At 39.6% G+C, this 13,864-nt stretch overlaps 1 long non-coding RNA gene across 2 annotated transcripts; it reads left to right on the top strand.

The window, feature by feature from the left end:
• Nucleotides 1–8,799: 8,799 nt before the first annotated feature.
• Nucleotides 8,800–12,522, top strand: LOC126401832 (uncharacterized). Of its 2 annotated transcripts, XR_007571125.1 has the most exons (4): nt 8,800–10,927; nt 10,981–11,637; nt 11,837–11,954; nt 12,089–12,522. It is a non-coding gene; the product is annotated as an uncharacterized LOC126401832 (long non-coding RNA). The 2 variants fall into 2 exon arrangements; XR_007571124.1 differs by having other exon boundaries at nt 8,800–11,637.
• The last annotated feature ends 1,342 nt before the right edge of the window (nt 12,523–13,864 follow it).

The raw sequence follows: 13,864 nt of genomic DNA, 5'->3' as shown, positions 1-13,864 counted from the left end.
TGGTGACGTGTGTGCACTGTCCGCTGGTCAGCCAAACTTCGGCTTACACCGGCTGCGCTCCCCCTGCGCTGACAGTAGACCTGGTTTCAGCTGGCGAGCTTTTAGCGCACCTTCGGCGAAGCCTTTTGGCACGAAACTGTCACTGCGCCAAGCTGCATCTGTCGACACCTCCCCCTCTGAGTTAGGCTAATACATTGAGAACTACTGATGTATGGAAAATGGTATATTTTTTTTTTAAAAAGAAGTTTTTGCTGTATGGTAATGACGCTGAATGGGCCATACAAAAAATTGCAGTGTATGTGGCAAAATTTCGGTTGGCCCCACCAAATCTCACTCCAAGGTTTTTTGAAAAGTTGGCAGCCCTGGTTTATAAAAGATACTTTATTTTAAGCATGGCCTGTGTGCAGGCCAGGTTTTCTCCCCCTAGAGTGTTCCCAGGACCTAGGACGGACAACATTCTTCAAATGTGTGCCCGTGACACTGGATGGCGAGCCTTACCCACGGACATCTTACCTTCAACTACTGAATAAACACCCCAGTTACTGGTTTGACCTACCCGACTGTTGCACCATTCTGGTAGGATTGTGGATTTTTCACTCCCAGTGAGAAGTGTTACTGAACTTAAACCAGAGGACTCTCTCACATTTACAGTTTTGTATTCTTTTATTTTGTCTGATGTACTCTGCATGGTTTAAGTTGAGATTATTGGTGTATTTGATTGGTGATTCTTGCTTGTTGTTTCAACCTGCAAAATAGAAACAAGTGTTAAGAAGTCATTTAACCTAAATAAGGTATTTGAACAGTTTGATAAGGTTAAAGTCAAAAATACTTACCTAGTAACCTGAAACGGAAAAAATATATACCTCTTTCCTTCTACCTGTAAAAGAAAGAGGTTTAATCATACTTACCAATCTGCACCTGTAAAAGAAAGAAAACTAAGAGTTAACTCAAAAAGATAAAACAAATAGATCTAACCTTAAATCTAGCTGCCTGCTAGTGATAATCAGATATCTGAACTAAAATAACTAAAATCGGTTAAATCAACCTAGAAACCGAAATCAAACTATTCTAAATTAAAGAGAGGGTTAATAATTAACCTTAAAGGGATACTTTGCTTACCTTTACATGTGTATATTTTATGTCTTGTGTGTGTGTGCCTGATCAGCACTGTCCAATAAATCTTCCGGCTTGTTATTACTTTATCCTTTGTCTCTGGTCTACCATTTAGTTTGACATACCACTCCTTTGAACCTAGAACTAGTCCGGTGGCCTCTAGCTTCATGTTTTTTTTTGTTTTTTTTTTGTATCAGGCTGTAAACATGTTTATTTCTGCTGTAAATATGCATTTTAACACAGGGCTTTATGGGGATTGACTCACTTTGGGAGCTAGCCTCAAGGGGCCATAAGAGGAACTACAGTTTTGAGCACCTTTGGCTTCATTTTTCAATCAAATTGTCAGAATAAATAATGATATTGTACATTTCCGAAAACCTTGGATGCTTACATTTCTACATCATTATGTAACAGAGATATTGAAACTTAACATTTTGACAAAGCTGTGGTTAATATGGGGTTGGACTTAGGCATGTAAACCACTTGGTTATGGTTTGGAAAAGATCATGTTTAGGCTTAAAATTCCTGGGTTTTGGGGGCTAAAAAACAGCTAGAAATGCAGCGATGTTTTAGTTAATAACAATCACTTTGTTTGATTGTGGCACTTTTCCGGTCTTTGTAGAAGAAAAACATTTTACAGTGCACTATTCCTGCGGGAGAAGCAGTGACACCTTGGTAGAAAACAGACACTTTTTGTGGCACTATCTCGGTAGGAAATGCATCAATGTCTCTTTAACAGAAAACTCCTTTTTTTGTGGCACTTTCGCGGCTGGAAATGCAGTGATATCTCAGTAAAAAAAAACACCTGCTTTTTGTGGCACTATCCCGGCAGTGAAAGCAGCAATGTTGTGGTAGAAAGCAGCTGCCTTTCATGGCACTTTCGTGGCAGGAAATACAGCAATGCCTTGGTAAAAATCAACCATATTTTGTGGCACTATCCCCGATGGAAAGAGAGCGACAAATCCCTAAATTAAAAACACGCTAGAAATCAACTGGTTTTGATTGTTGATCTCAAACAGGGGTCTGCAGCTCATAATTATCAGAATACTTTTTAACTGTTAGTCCCTCTTGCCAATTCGTATGTTTATCTCTATATTTAAAAAAAATAGTTGCAGTATATTTTCAAGCAACACGTTTAAAAAAGTAAATAATTTCCATGCAGACTTTAGAGATTTTAGATTTTAGAGACTGGTATCCTATAAAAGTCCATTGATGTGTGCATAAGGTCTGTGTGTTAGGTTTGGTGCAATTTGAATCAAATAAGTCCAAGATTTCTAACATACTTTTAATCTGCTAAAAATATTTGATTGGATGTTTATACCTTTAAAGTACCTCTAATCAATAATGATGCCATTAATAGTACATTAATTAAATGTATACCACATGCAGATATCCAGAAACATGTTCATATCTTGCAGACTAATTTAACATGTTATATATAGAATTTTTTATGACAGAAATCAGATTGAATGGGAGCAGGACAGCTGTGGTTAAGAACATATTTCACTCCCTCTGGATCACGCTGGCAGCCAGATCTTAATGCTCTATATATAATTAAGCTGTGAACATCGCACATTATTCATCTGTCAGAGGCGCTCCCCAAAATTGACGGAAGGAAATTTACGCACAATTAATCACAACTATCGCCTTTTCTCTGCGGCTGGTTCTGTTTGTTTTTTTGCCAGCACTTTCATCTGAAATCTCTCTGCTCTCTGAATTAAGTTTTAATTTCGTCGCCCAAAACAAAACACAATGCCACCAACAGCAAATCCTCAATAAGTCATCAGATAGTGATTGAGTGCGATCATAAAAACAGTGCAGCTGCTGGGCTTTTTCACATCGAGATGCATTTCAGAAACAGCATCAGTCATGGCAACGGTGCCCTTGAAAAACACTTGATCATAGTAATTAAAAATATGGTTAAAACAAGCACAAATGTGTTTTCCCACAAATGTCACTGAATGACAAGTCATAGTGAACTAAATTAACTCCGCTGGGAAACTTCAATTCTTTCATAGTTTAAAAATACAAACCAGTTTCTGCTGCCAAGAGAACAGATTTCTTTATTTAGTGTGTTTACTTGTAAACTTCTTTTGCAGTATTTCTGCTTGGGAACACACCTATTTTCTTCAGTGTATCTAATTGCAGACTTATTTTTTTCTATTTCCACTTAAAACAACTTTCAGGTAATGTTTCTGTGGCTTAAAACAATTATAAACATTAAGATCACTTACAGTTAGATTTGGCAATAAGATTCTGCTCATGAAGGCATTCTCAAAGACCCCATGCCCTTGTTCATCTAAAGTTCTTATTGATGGTTCATAATGAATTTACAAAGCCTCAGTAAATGATGTATTGGCCATTAATTCAACTATTAGTCACAACTTCTGAACCTTACACAAACTATGATTTCATGGAACATGATACACAGTCAGTTAAGGTTTACAGAGCAAAGAAGACATGAATCTCATCAGTAAAATGCTGTAACCAAAGCCTGTTTGCGCCTGCTGTCATATGTAAATTATATGTAAATCTCATTATGTCCTTTGAAAATGTCTTTATTTTTCTCACATAACATGCCTATATAGGAGAAACCATGCATACCAGACTGTGCCAAATTCATTAAAACCTTTGCAGCATCTGATCCCTGAAAATGTATGCCTCTTATGCGTCTTCAACAAATATAAAGCCTGACAATAGTTTAGCTAACCTCAGCCAGTTGGATGCACCATTTATATTAATCACACAACATGATTGCTCAAAGGGGTAGTTCGGGTTTTTTGAAATGGGGTTGTGCGAGGTATTTATCCATAGTCAGTGTATTACTTACAGTAGATGGCAGTCAGCACACACCCAGTTTGGAGAAGCCTCCACAGAAGCTAAGCAGTGTACTACCGTGGATGGGGAACACCTATTTTGAATCAATATCAGTTTATGTGTACACTATATTTAGAGTATTTTCACCTCTTTACCTTGCTGTCAGACAGCCCTTCCCAACGGGGAACTGAAGCCATTATCTACATCTTTCTTCAAAGCCACAAAACTCCCTTGACAACACAGTAATTTTACCTCGCAGAACACACAAGTTGCTGGTCTACTGCTGCCTTGATCGGCTGGTTAGTTTATGTTATTTTGTGACAAGGGATGTCACACATAACTGTAAATTAGCTAACTGCCAAGAATACTTTTGACCGGTTACGCATGTCCGTCAATAGCTTAATGTTGCTACTCTTAAGTTTACTGCAGTGCACACCAACTAGGTCTGGTGGAAGCAGTGCTGCTCATTTAGCAGTTAATGCTTGTGACACCACCCTGACCCAGCAGTGTTGCTGTGGACTGTGCCCTCCAGTGTCCCATCATGTCAACCGGGTGAGTAAGCAGCTCAGTTTTGAGCTGCAAAACCCCTTTAGCATTGTGAACTATCACTGCTAGCTCTGTTAGCACTGTTATCAGCGTTAGCATGGCTTGTGGTGCTAACATAGTCCATCCACCCATGTGCAAAACCGTGAGACATGGGCATCGCCTTCATGTGTGTTCACTTGCTTTCGCTGGTCTCGTGCAAGCGTGAACACGGTGCCCAGAGAGGCAGTTAGAGCTACAGGCTACAATGAGGATAAAAGCAGAGTTCAAATGACGTTTTTCCAAACAACTTTTTACGTCGGGGCTTCAGGACACTTGGATCACTACAGACGAGCAGTATGGAGATATTTTGTGGTTTCAATTATGTGTTTTTGGACGTTTGAATCTTGGGCGCCGTAAGCCTCCATTAGGTGGAGTTGTGTTGCTACCTCCTCTCCCCTTGGATCTCTGCAAGTGATGTGAGGACTCTAAAACTTCACCTGATCCTCCATCGGCATATGGGTGAGTAGATAATGGCTGAATTTTCATGTTGGGTGCACTATTCCTTTAATATGGTCTCTGCCATGGTTATCCCTTGTCACCAATCCTGTTTGTGATATTCATGGACAGGATCTCAAGGCGCAGCCAGGGGGAGGAAGGTGTCTTGTATGGGGACCTCAGAATTGCATCTCCGCTTTTTGCAGATGATGTGGTTCTGTTGGCTTCATCAGACCGTGACCTCCAGCTTCCACTGGGGCAGTCTGCAGCAGAGTGTGAAGCGGTCAAGTATCTCAGGGTCTTGTTCACAAGTGAGGGTAGAATAGAGCATGAGATGGATCGGTGGATTGGTGTGACGTCTGCAGTGATGTGGGCGCTGCGCTACACCGTCCTGGTGAAGAAGGAGCTGAGCCAGAGGGCAAAGCTTTCCATTTACTGGTCCATCTATGCCCCAACCCTCACCTATGGTCATGAGCTCTGGGTAGTGATCAAAACAATGAGGTTGCGGATACAAGCAGCCAAAATGAGTTTTCTCCATGGGGTGGCTGGGCTCAGCCTTAGAGATAGAGTGAGGAGCTTGGACATCCGAAGGGAGCTTGGAGTAGAGATGCTGCTTTTTCGTGTCAAAAGAAGTCAGTTGAGGTAGTTTGGGCATCTTATAAGGAAGCCTCCTGGGCACCTTCCTTTCGAGGTGTTTCAGGCACGTCCCATTGCTGCAGTGATTATATATCTCATCTGGCCTGGGAACGCCTTGGGGTCCCCCAGGAGGGGCTGGAAAGCGTTGCTGGGGAGAGGGTCATCTGGGGTGCTTTGCTTGGCCTGCTGCCCCCGCAACCTGGCCCCAGATAAGCGGATGAAAATGGATGTTTGGATTTTTTGGCTACTTGGCTATAATACGTTTTGCTGCTGCCCTTGTCACCAGCAGTACATTACTTAGCTTCTACTTAGTCGGTCCACCTGCCTGCTTCTCCAAACTGAGGGCATGCTGACCGTTACCTACTGTAGGTAATACACTGACTATGGATAAATACCTCATACAATCCCAATTAAAAAAACATTAACTATCCCTTTAAGCTGACTTTGTATCATTTTATATGTGGCATTAGAGCTTTGTTCACAAAGTCTTTGTGTTACATGTGCAGATTGGTGTATCTTCTGACAGATGAATGATCTATTTCCTTACGCCGACCCCTTTTTGTGAACTTGACATCGACATTTCAGAGTGAATAGGACACCAACTGTGTGATTAAATAAGTGAGGCACAAACTAACTGGAGAGAAATTTCCCTTGAGAGGTACTGCAGTGTTTCTACTGGGAAACGAAGCTCTTACTCAGTGTTTTTACTAGTGAAGAGACATTTTACTCAGAGTTGTGTTTCTCCAGCAGAACAGACATCTTTTACTGGGTAGCAACTATTGAACTGATATCTTTTACCTCAGAGTAATGTCTTCACCATGGGGGAGACATCTTTCTCTGAGAGCTGTGGTTTCAACTGCAGAACACGGTACTGTCATTGTTTCTACCAGGTGAGCAAACATCTTTTATTCAGAGCAGTGTAACTGCAGTGTATCAGTCCAACTTTAATGCAACAACAGTTGCTCCAGCTGCAGGAGCTGTTTCTATCTGATTGAGTGAGAGTAGCGTTGACCTTCAGCCATTTTACTGAGACTGTATTAAAAAGGCCCAGCCAGAGCCCTGATTTTATGGCCGAGCCTTCCCAAGGTCCCACTGACCTGATGGATATTACGAGGATAAATCAAACTTTCATGCCAACACACTCATCCACAGTAGGGGATGAAGCATGACTGCGTGTTGAAGAATGGCATGACTCGGAGTTAAGGGGCGCGTGCGAGCATCCTTGTGTGCGTCACCGTGTGTGAAAGTGTGCATTTAATAGTGTTTTGTGTTAAAGTCTATCAGTTTAATAACAGTACAGTATGCAGGTGTGCATGTAAGTATTCACAAGATAAAAAATGTGTTTTTAACTGTATGTGTCTGTGTTTGTGGGCGTCAATCACACACAACCAAAAGAAAGCAAGCTGGGCAGCACATGAAAGCAGTCCGGGTTGACAGCCGCAGCATATATAATTTGTCAGTGAATTGTTTCTGCGGTAAACGGAGCTCTCGACCGCCTCTCAGTGCTGTGTCGCTGCTGTGAAAGCGGCGGAGCGGAGCACTCTTTAATGTGCACACATCAACTTAACATTAACAATGCAGACACACAGGGTGAGTGAGAGGACAGTGGTGGATGGCAGATCTATTTCATGACTGACCAGAGTCTCATATCCAGGGGCAACCAGGGTTTGTCATTGTGGGGTTTAAGCCTTAGCGTGTGGTGACAGCTTGATAATGCTGCCCTGATTCAGACACCAAGCTGTGCTCCTCTGGATTTACTAAGAGTGCTAAGGGCGGATCGTCTTAATGACATGCGTGTACTCAATGACTTCCTTTTCCTAACTGTGAAAGCCTCTTATTTTTGCCGATCATTGCCTCTAAGGATGGCAGAAGCTGAACAAGTCAAGTGTTACACGATATAAGATTAGGTATTAGACAGTGTGTGTTTTGTCTGAAACAACAGTTTGTTATTAAAGTTTCGAGCAAACTTAAAGTTGGCTCAAAAACATGAAAATTAGTGCAGGGAGGGAAGGATCACACAATCAAAAGACCGCCATCTGCTCTACATCTATCGAGAAACTTCAAACCTGTCCAGACATACTGTACAGTGCCATGTGGTCTCTTCTTCAAATTTTTACTATAATACATATATTTTTGCTCTTCATAGGTGGGAGCCTGCGATACTCTTATGCTGCATCTACATTAAAACAAGAGAAATAAGCAGAAGCAAGTCAAGAGTCTTCTTTTAGTGCATCTTCTTTACATCAAACTTTCTCACCCGAGGCACGCCTGCACGTGTTTCCATTTTGCTTATTCAAAATGTGCATGACAGAGATGAACTCAAGAGTCACATGTAAAAAAATTAAACTTGAGAAATATGTGGCACATTTCATCCCTGTCTTGACCAGTAACAGCCACTGTAGCCTCTATGATGAGAGGCATTCAATAATATCTTATTAACATGCTGACAGAGGTGCCTGACTTTTTAAATTTGAAAGATTTGATGGAAAAATGAATGAAGTTTCTGCAGTTAACAACCCAATTGGCAGAATAGAGTCAGAATCCCAAACCACTGATATGTAACATTAGTACCTTATTATGTAGTGGATATGTTGAAACTTAACTTTACGGCAATGCTGAAGTTAATGTGTGGTTATGTTTAGGCACAAAAACACTTGGTAATGATTTGGAAAAGATCATGTTTTGGCTTTGAATACCCAGTCTTGGTACCACAATCGTGTATAGAAATGCCGCTGATATCTCACTAAAAAAGTGATTAAACAAGTATTGTTGGCAAAACTGTTGCTGGTAATGCCGCCTATGTATTGCTAAAAAAACAACCAGTTTTGATGGCTAAATCACTCCTGGAAATGCAGCCAATGTCTTGCTAAAAAACAGTTTTAGAGGCACATTTGCTGTTAGACATGCCAGGACTGTCTCGTTAAAATAAACCTGGCTTAGTAGCACAGTCACCACTTGAAATGTCACTAAAAAACAACCACTTTTGATGGCACAAATGCGATTGGAAAGGCTGCCAATGTCTCACTAAAACACCCAGTTTTGGAGGCACAGTTTCCACTGGAAATTCAGCTTATGTATGGCTAAAAAACATCAAAAGTGATGTCTCACTTAAAAAAAGTGGCAGTGGCACATTTGCTGCTAGAAATGCCATGATTGTCTCATTAAAATAAACCTGGTTTAGTAGCACAGTCACCGCTTGAAATGCTGCCAGTGCCTCACAAAATACAACCAGTATTGGTAGCAGAATCTTCGCTGAAAATATTGCTGATATCTTGCAAAAAAAAAAAAAAAAAAAAAAAGATTCACTGCTGGAAATGCTGCCATTGTCTCGCTAAAAAACACCCAGTTTTGGTGACTCAGTCTTCACTGGCAATGCCACTGATGTCTCTCTAAAAAACACCCAGTTTTGGTGACTCAGTCTTCACTGGCAATGCCACTGATGTCTCTCTAAAAAACAACCAGTTTTGATGGCACAGTTGCTGCTGGGAATACTGCCAATGTCTCACTATAAAAACACACTGCAGAGACTTAGGGCTGCTGTAAAACTGCATTTACTTGGGGCAACAAAAAAAAGTTTGTCTTAGAAATATAGCTGATGTCCTGCAAAATGAGAAAAAAAAAACTTTCGGTGGCACAATCCCACTGGAAATGAAAGCTTGTTAAACAAGTAGTTTTGTTGTTGGTTGGTTTCAAAAAGTGGTCTGCAGCATGGCGGTCATCTCGCCTTGGTGACACACCAACCACCTTCCCCCCATCTCTCGATGACAAAGCTCATATACATGTAATCAGTCCTTCGCCACTGTAGAAATGTTGATATGATACATATGAAACGAGCAAATGTAAGATATCCCCGGTTTGCAGAAGCATACAATGCCAATATTTTCTTCTAGCGACTGGGCTGTAATTAATGCAGTTTCTAATACCCAAGAGGTATCATATGCCTTATGCCATTGAGACATCATATTAGTATTCAAAGCAAAGAACGTCCTCCTGGGTATTGTGGTTTTTATATGACAGCTATCATTTCATGCACTGAATTTATACATAAGAAAGAGAAAGAAACAGGAGAAAACAACAAAAGGCAACTAGCTCTGTGGGTACCATAAAAACTATTATGACAGCTAGTAATGATGACCAGGAATGTTTTATTGAAACTGCCTGTTCACTTTTTGCCTATCTAACCCTTCAGACATCATGGACTAAAAATTTAAGGGCTACAAAACTCCACATTTTTAGTTTGCCTCCTCTCCCCAAAGAGCTTCTCCCTCAGTCACTCGGTTTCCCATAGCAGCATTTCCTGTGCCTTTTTATCATAAATCCATTTCTGTTGTTATTGGGTCAGACTTACTCTCCGATGGGACCTCATGTTGCTTTAAAAACCAATAACAGAGAGCCTCTGGCAAGTTTCCGGACAATTTATCATTGTTGCTAAATGTAAGCAGGGCACTGTGGTGATGTTTACAAATTCAAAGGCAGGTTATGGGGGACAGTGTGTGAGAGTGTGTTTGTGTGTATGTGTGATTGGGGAGGTGGGGGTGACCTGGTGTGTCAGTCAGGTGATGTTTGAGAGATAAACTCGCTTCCTGACAGATGCGGGGGTAACAGGTGACATTTTGATTATTTTGATTAATGTATGAATGCTGCAAAAGGTTTAATATTTAAAGAAAAAATGTGCAGGACTGAAATAAAAATTATGGAATAAATTCTTTCTGCTGTCTGAAGATTTTACTGTTTACTGTTTACTGTAAATCCAACCCCTTCCATGTTAGCAAATGGGACATGGGTCAAACTAAAAAAATGTAAGTACAGTCAAATACATTTTTCCCTAAGATAGTTTCTGTTCTTATCATGCTGATGTATGTTCATGTTTAGTTTCCTGATATGTTTGATTATAGTTAGTTATTTGTTGCTATAGAAAGAGGGGTGATGTCATGACTGACAGCTGCATGTGCCAGTGGGCTTGCGTTCAATGGTGCTGCTCACTATTGGTCAACACTGCAGACCTTCTATCCATACCCTGGCTCCAAATGACATCACCAATAGCAGTAGCAGGTACGTAGGGATGCAAACATACATACCCTGAGGTATTGTTTGTTCTTTTTTTTGCTTTTGTTGTTGAGGTAGTGTACGGGTGCAAACACACCCTAAGGTGTTGTTTGTTTTAAGTGTATTTATCTATTGTTAAAGTAGCACAGGGATGCAAACACACCCTGAGGTATTGCTTTTTTTTATTTATTTATTTTTGCTATTATTAGTAAGGTAGCATAGGGTGCAAACATACCCTGAGGTATTGTTTTTATTTTATTATTAAGATAGCGTAGGGGTCCAAACACACCCTAAGGTATTGTTTTATTTTATTATTAAGATAGTGTAGGGGTGCAAACACACCCTAAGGTATTGTTTTATTTTATTTGATTATCAAGGTAGCGTAGGGGTGCAGACACACCCTGAGGTATTGTTTTTTTTTTTGTTTTTTTTTTTTTTTAATTAGTTTGTTTTGCTTTTATTGTTAAGGTAGCGTAGGGGTACAAACACACCTTGAGGTATTGTTTTTATACTATTTTATTGGTAAGGTAGCGTAGGGGTGCAGACACACCCTGAGGTATTGTTTTTTTTTTATGTATTGTTAAAGTAGCATAGGGATGCAAAAACACCCCGAGGTATTTTGTTTTTTTTTTGTTTTGTTTTATTATTATTATTGTTAAGGTAGTGTAGGGGTACAAACACACCTTGAGGTATTGTTTTTATTTTATTTTATTGTTAAGGTAGCGTAGGGGTACAAACACACCTTGAGGTATTGTTTTTATTTTATTTTATTGTTAGGTAGCGTAGGGGTACAAACACACCCTGAGGTATTGTTTTTATTTTATTTTATTGTTAGGTAGTGTAGGGGTACAAACACACCCTGAGGTATTGGTTTTTTTTTCTTTTTGAATTAGTTTGTTTTTTGCTTTTATTGTTAGGTAGTGTAGGGGTGCAAACACACCCTGAGGTATTGTTTTTATTTTATTTTATTGTTAAGGTAGCGTAGGGGTACAAAAACACCTTGAGGTATTGTTTTTATACTATTTTATTGTTAAGGTAGCGTAGGGGTGCAGACACACCCTGAGGTATTGTTTTTTTTTTATTTTATTGTTAGGTAGTGTAGGGGTACAAACACACCCTGAGGTATTGTTTTTTTTTTCTTTTTGAATTAGTTTGTTTTTTGCTTTTATTGTTAGGTAGTGTAGGGGTGCAAACACACCCTGAGGTATTGTTTTTATTTTATTTTATTGTTAAGGTAGCGTAGGGGTACAAAAACACCTTGAGGTATTGTTTTTATACTATTTTATTGTTAAGGTAGCGTAGGGGTGCAGACACACCCTGAGGTATTGTTTTTTTTTTTTTTTGTATTGTTAAAGTAGCATAGGGATGCAAAAACACCCCGAGGTATTTTTTTTGTTTTTTTTTGTTTTATTATTATTATTGTTAAGGTAGCGTAGGGGTACAAACACACCTTGAGGTATTGTTTTTATTTTATTTTATTGTTAGGTAGTGTAGGGGTACAAACACACCCTGAGGTATTGTTTTTTTTTTCTTTTTGAATTAGTTTGTTTTTTGCTTTTATTGTTAGGTAGTGTAGGGGTGCAAACACACCCTGAGGTATTGTTTTTATTTTATTTTATTGTTAAGGTAGCGTAGGGGTACAAAAACACCTTGAGGTATTGTTTTTATACTATTTTATTGTTAAGGTAGCGTAGGGGTGCAGACACACCCTGAGGTATTGTTTTTTTTTTTTTTTTTATTGTTAAAGTAGCATAGGGATGCAAAAACACCCCGAGGTATTTTGTTTTTTTTTTGTTTTGTTTTATTATTATTATTGTTAAGGTAGCGTAGGGGTACAAACACACCTTGAGGTATTGTTTTTATTTTATTTTATTGGTAAGGAAGTGTAGGGGTGCATACACCCTGAGGTATTGTTTTTATCTTATTTTATTGTTAGGTAGTGTAGGGGTACAAACACACCTTGAGGTATTGTTTTTATTTTATTTTATTGGTAAGGAAGCATAGGGGTACAAACACACCCTGAGGTATTGTTTTTTTTTTTTCTTTTTGAATTAGTTTTTATTTTATTTTATTGTTAGGTAGTGTAGGGGTGCAAACACACCCTGAGGTATTGTATTTTAAGTGTTTAGATTGAAGTATTTGTATTTTTGACTGCAAAAATGACAATTACAAAATATGGGTCTGCCAGCAACTTATTGTTTCTTTTTGTAAAGGCTCCTAACAGTCCAGGGGAGGAGGCAGAGGAAAGGTCTGTCAGTGGTTGGACAAAGATTAACATGAGTTGTGTTCAATTGACAGGCAAAGTGCTGATTGCCATTTATTGTAAATCCTATTTTATGTTATTCATGGTTAATTGTTTCATCTCTATTTTAGTAAATTGAACTATCTTTTAGCGATGCAGGTGGTGAGTTGTGGTGATATAACTTAAAGTTTGGTGCATCACTGGTTGTAGTTTGGGTGTTTTTCTGTTGGGAAAGGGCTTTATTTTGTGTGTAGTTTTGGTTATCCACAGATAGTATACTTCCAGTGCACCGGCCTATAGATTGGTGCACCACACCCCCTGCAGCAAGACACTATAATATTACTGTTAGGGACCCTGAGTTAAGCCTGTTATGGCATTTTGACCCACACTGACTGTTGGCTTTGTTATTGAAGTTCACCTGTAGTTATATGAAAGTGAACTTGGGTGTTACTAATACAAGATGGCAGCAGCCATATTTGAGATATTTTGGACAGTGGAAGGAAGGGAAGACTGGTTGTCCATCTTTATATACAGTCTACGGGTTCTTTGGGGATATTGATTATATCAGGCATACACTGAGTAAAATGAACATAATAAATAAGGCACTTTCGGATGTGGAAGCAAAGAGCATCAGTTAGGGAGGAAGCTGTACACTTCTGCAGCTTGCAGCATGTAAGGATACATGTGTTTTACTTAATTTACCTACTTAGAGGGGAACTCCAGTAATTTGGACCCCGTTTCCCCATGTTTTTGTGTTTAAGTGACTAATGTGAACAACAAATATTTTGAAATTGGTCCAGTATTGAGAGATGGAGCTGCAGCTGCTGCAGCTGGCAGCTGCAATGTAACCACTTGGGGCAGGTCGGCCCCTCACTGTACGTCCACTTAGAGTGCTTGTTTTGCCACGAACAGGCTGAGCTTGTGATTAAGTGGTGTTTGAAAACATTACGGAAAGAGCGCTACTGGTGTCCAAGTCTCACGAGCAAATAG

Source organism: Epinephelus moara, chromosome 15, assembly GCF_006386435.1.
Source record: "Epinephelus moara isolate mb chromosome 15, YSFRI_EMoa_1.0, whole genome shotgun sequence".
Lineage (NCBI taxonomy): Eukaryota > Metazoa > Chordata > Actinopteri > Perciformes > Serranidae > Epinephelus > Epinephelus moara.
The sequence above is the reverse complement of the archived record's forward strand: the minus strand, read 5'-3'. Positions and strand labels throughout refer to the sequence as shown.